The sequence below is a fragment of the Mercenaria mercenaria genome, chromosome 9 (assembly GCF_021730395.1).
Source record: "Mercenaria mercenaria strain notata chromosome 9, MADL_Memer_1, whole genome shotgun sequence".
NCBI lineage: Eukaryota > Metazoa > Mollusca > Bivalvia > Venerida > Veneridae > Mercenaria > Mercenaria mercenaria.
Genome location: NC_069369.1, coordinates 59,430,539 through 59,436,538, shown reverse-complemented (window position 1 = coordinate 59,436,538; position 6,000 = coordinate 59,430,539).

Below are 6,000 nucleotides of genomic sequence, written 5' to 3'. Positions count from 1 at the left end.
TACTTGACAATGTGCTGCGAGCAAGGACCACGAGACCAGCTGAAAGGTCGTCATGGTGTGAGTTAGCTACGTTATTGAGGCATTTTACAAACACAAACTGTAGTGAAACCAGTCCAATTTTCTTTGATCTTTGTCAATATTTCTTACTGTGGAATTAGAAAAGTTATTGAATACAGTTCTTCGTCTAGGTCGTCTGAAATGAATTCATTCAAAAGCCCATGAGTTGTATTCGTTTATCCGCATCTTATGGAAAAAAAAAAATAATGAAATAACTACAGCTTGTATTTCCTTGTATAGATCTTCAAAAAGCGTATTATGTTGTATTTCTGTTATAGTCATTGGAAATGATAGAAATAAAGTTTGATAACTGAACACATTTCGATTTAACATGAACGAACGTTTAAGTAATACGTACCACCATCATAGAACGGTATAATAGTTATTTAATAATAGCTTTACATAAGTTACCAAATCCTCTTTTACAATATAGTATTATATTTAATATAATACTATATTGTAAATGAGGATTTGGTAACTTATGTTACTATCATATCATCTGGAGTCGTCAATGAATTGATACTGCAGAGTCGTAAGCATGGAATAAGACATAAATTCTAAGCATGGCGGAGTGATTTCATAGGAACATTTTGGCATTTAGCTGCAAATGCACTTTTGAAAATCGTCGTAATACCTCGTTTTAGTTAATAGTCAACCGAGTATATGAAAAGTAGTCATAATTGAGCTACAATACTTATCCATGAGTATTATCCAAAGCATAGCCTTGTGCCAAGAGTGAGAACGACAAATTAAACCCAAAAAAAGCAATAGTTCGATCAATATTGCTAGGTAAAATTTCTCCCCTTAGGTGTGGGAATCACTCTACTTATGTTTGTAAATACACAAGACACAAAGCTCAATTCCAGTTACGTTTAAATCTACGCTAAAGTCATGTTATAAAGAATGTGAACAGCAATTGTTTGAAAAGGGTAAGTTCTCTTTCTCTAACATATTTGCGACTTCGTAACCTTTCCTGCAGAAAGTAAACCAGAGATTCTCCGCAATGAAATACTCTAAAGGAAAGAAAACAAAACAACGTTTAAAATCTATTTAAAATTACAACAAAAGTTAACAACAGATGCAGTCGATATATTTTGGCAATATTAAACACTAGATGCAACTCGAAAATGATGCATTAGTCACATTATAGTTATGCCTGGTCTTTTGGAAATCAGGGAGTTGATTCGATGTACTTTTACCAACAGAGTGGTGCAAATGCGACGTGTCGCTGTTTTTCATTAACTCCTGTGAACAGAACGAGTCTGGTTTTATTTTTCTTGTTTGCGTTCAGTGCTACCAAATATTCTTATACATTCATTGTTTTCCTTATCATTTATCTACACAAGGCAATATAAATAGTTTTTATTGAAAAGGGCAGTGTCATTCACCTTCATGATAAATATGTTGTTCTGATATTTTTCACTATAAAATCCTCGTATTCTTTAACGTAAATGTTAACATCTGCACAATAGTTACAAAAATGAAACCCTTTAACATTAGTTAAGATAATGATTTGTTATAAGTTAATACGAGCAAATATGTTGGGATATAATACGTACCAATTATATGGTAAATTTGGTTATATACAGAAATTTCCAAACAGCATAGCTATCCGCAGTAATGCAGAGGAAGCATCGGTAGATTACTCCCAAACACCTCTTCAAAAAAGCCTCGCAACATCCAGAAATTAGATAATTATACAAAAATGGTTATAGCCTCATGATTTATCGATGAACAAAATGAAAGGTTTGAAAAACTGCTTGTACAAAGACGTTAGAGTACACAAAACTGATAACATTACTTCCTTTTTATGCTCCCGAAGGTGTGCGTCCATGAGTCTGTGCAACCATGCGTCCGTGTAAATTCGTGTCCGGCTTCTATAACTCTAACATACATGAAGGGATTATGAAATTACTTGGAATAAATGTTCCATATAATAAGACGATGTGTAAAGCGCAAGATCCAGACCCCTAGATCTAAGGTCAAGGTCACACTTAAAGGTTAACATAATCTGTTTCTTGTCCGGTCTGAAACTGTGACATAGATGAAGGGATTTTAAAATTACCTGGCGTAAATGTTCCCTATAATGAGATGACGTGTCATGCGCAAGACCCAGACCGCTAGCTTCAAAATAAAGGTCACACTTAGAAGTCAAATGTTACCATGGTCTGTTTCTTGTCTGGTCCATAACTCTGCCATTTATCAAGGGATTTGAAAATATTTTGACTATTGATTATTTCCTCGGGACAAAATATCTGCCAGGCATTCTCAATACTTTACTCATACAATTCGCTCAAATGGACAAAAAAAAACGTTGTAGGTAACGTGCACAATGGGTTTTGGGCGAAGTGTTCGAAGAAAGAACTGAAAATGTGATGGCCACCCTGATATCCTAATCGCCTCGGAACCCGAATAGTCAATGTCCGCGTCCACACCTTGGTTAAGGTTATGATGCACTTTTATTTTATCTCTGATATGACTTGATGGATTTGCTTCAAACTTAAAACAGTTATTCCTCATCGTCATCCACATTTGGCAAAAGGGCTGTAACTATCGCGAAAATATTATAATTGCCTCCACTTTCTTAACTTAAAATTTCATAGATTGAACTGCTGGTGCACTTTCACACTATTCACACTATTTCGTTTACAACTAAATGGGATCTGATTCAAAATTAAAACAGTTGTTCCAAATCATCACCCACATGATATGACACAAGGTCCATAACTGTGGCGTCAAATGTTTATGAACTATGCTCACGTTTTAGTTAGAATTTTAGGTGTTGGTGCATTTTCACTACATCTCTGTTATTACAGAGGGATTTGATTCAAACAAATATATTTTTTCCTCATCGTATGATACAAGTTCCCTAACTGGGGCATATTTTATGAATTACATGTATATCCCTTTTTTACTGATATTTTTACCAATAATTTAAGTCTAATTTTGATGCTTTACCGACATACAGTCGACTCTCATTGGCTCGAACCCGGATCGCTCGAATACCCCCGTTCGCTCGAACTCATCGTCTAGTCCCGATCTTATTTCTTATATATTGTATATTGTTCGACTCCGGATGGCTAGAACACCGATAACTATATCTTTATTGTTACTGAATGGATTTTATTCAAACTTAACATGGTCGTTCAGCATCATCACCCACTTCATATGAAACAATGCCATAACTCTAGCGCCGATAGTATATGAATTCCGCCCCATTTTTAATTTCAGGCTAAAGTGATGCACTTACTCAATTTTAGTTGTTGAGAAACTTGATTCAAATTTCAAATGGTTGTTTTACATTATTGAAGTGTGTCCTATTTCCCTATTCAGTAGTGAAATATAAAAGTGGAAAAGCACAGGTCGCACAACACGACATAAACGAAAATGGTGTAGGCTCGGTTTGATCGAGCCTGTTCATGGACGGTAGTCCACGCCCTCAAGCACCGGGTGGAGAGGAACTCAACATTTACAAATGTTAAAAGTACCAGAATAAAATTTAGAGACACCCGCAGATGTATTCATAAGGCAGAACTAAACAAACTGGAGAGGGGATATGCGGTTATGAGCCTGCATATGGCAGAAACTGCCAACAGCAAGCACCATATCCAAGGAGTGATTAAAAATATCCAAAGCTTTTAAATCGGGAGTTTTTGATTCACCCAAACCGAAATGTTTAAGCGGAAGAATTAGTCGATGAGCCAGTCCCGGTAATTTTGGCTAGCGGTACCACCCGAGGGGAATAAAGCTCATTGCTATTTTTGGAAAGGTGAACATCTGTATAGTCCGAAACTATGTAATAGCATTGCAGTGGTGGTAGTTTTTTTTGTGTGTTATTGGCCGTGTAGTAACCCAGTCCTAAATACTAAATCCTAATACTTTTTTTCAAACTTGCGTTAGACATTACAAGACTTTCTATTTCAAACTAATGGTTCTATCTTACTATTGACTATATTTGCTTGACAATTCAAAGAAAAATAGCTCAGATTATTTATTTCATAGAAATGAGGTTGAAATCTTGCCTGCATTTAATGTTGATCCTTCTTTTCACAAGAGGCAATCTCAAATACGCACCAAGTCTATAATCTCGAAACCAAAGTTTAACACTAACGGAGAAGGGCTACGAAAGATAAAGATACTGATTGCAGGTTAGTGTGTTATGTAATAGATCTGTAAGTCACATCATATTATATGCAAAATTGTACAACCAAATGGTGGAGCGTCCACAAGTAAGGCGCTTACTGATAAAACGGTGTACTGAAGTTTATCTAATTTCTAATTCCCCTCTACTTCCGTTGTCTGGAAAGAATAGCTAGCAGTGACATAAGTCTGGGGAGCGTCGGAGGCGTATGTAAAACCATGTTTAAAATGCCCGACCGCATTATATCTGGGTTAATACTCCTCAGAACTGAATGAAACTTCACACATACATTCCCCCAAGATACTCCTAAGAGAATGATCAGGGTCGTCATTTTGATTTCTGTTCGTCCGTCGGTCCGTCTGTCTACACTATTCTTCTGATGACATGTACTACCGATAAGAATTGTACCTAACTTGATCAGTAGCATCCTAGTCCTTTATCAAGTTTGTTCAAATGTTTTGCTTGGCCCTTTTATGGACCGCTAAAGTTACAAATATTTCTATATAGCGCTTAAGATTGAAATGACTTCTTCTCATGAACCGCTCGATGGATCTTCTTTAAACCTTGTCTTTAGTATTACTGTAAAGTCCTCTGTCAAGTTTGTTTAAATGGGGGCGCATGGTCCCTTTTAGTGGCAACTAGAGCTAAATATAGAACTACCTTTGAATAACTTCTTATGAACTGCATGATTGATCTTCATTAATTTTGGTCTGTAGGATCACGGTAAGGCCGCTCCTAAATTTGTTCAAACATGGGTACATGGCCCTTTTAAGGGCCGCTAGAGCTAATAATGGAAATATATCTAAACAACTTTTTAATGGACTATTGGATGGATCTTTATCAAACTTGGTCTTTAGTCTCACTGTAAGGTCCTCTGCAAAATTGTTTTCAAATAAGGGTGCATGGCCACTTTAAGGGGTAAATAGAGCTGATATAGGAATACCTTTAAACAATTTCTTGTCATGATGGGCTTGATGTGTCCGGAGCATAACGCAAAATCTATTGAAGGAATCTTACTCTTGCTAGAACATTATTCATTCAGAGGAAGTGCAGTACAAGGGGAAAATGACTACTTTCCTTACTCTTTAAATAGTCTTCATTTTAAAAAAATACTTGAAAGTTTTGAAAGGAATTTTTATAAAATTTTCCATCATGGTAAAGAACATTTCAGGAACTGCTATGTGTATAAACCGTAATCATTGCATACATAATGAATAAAGTAATTCTTGATAACACTCTTTTCCTCTTTAACGTATTATACAATTAATTATTTCAAAATAGTTCAACTTCTTGGCATGAAACATTGCAATGGTGGCTGGGGGAGATTGCCATGTCCAAAATGGCTATTGTAAATTTGGGCATTTATTTTCATGAATATCGAAATATTTGTTCCAAGAATGAAATAATTGCCATATATAAGTGAGGCGTTTTAATGCCCATATATGTATATCAGCAACACACTGTGTTTGGTAACGGCCACCAATACTTTTCTGTTCTATAACTGTTTGCCCTACAGCTGGACGTTGTATTTCATTGTCATATTTGACACATTCGTAAAATTGTACATGGTTAATTATCTTATTACCGTCGTATTGGTAGATTGTTTGCAATACGGATATTTGTTTTCTTCATTCATGCATTATTAGGTATTATTGTGTGAAAAGTTGTATTTGTTTGAGAAACTGTATGGACAAACATTGATCTTGTTCATGAATATCATTTACTATCATCTACTTTTGCCTGATTCTAGGCAATTATCCTTATATAACAACAAGCGAAACGTCCTGACATGGAACAAACTC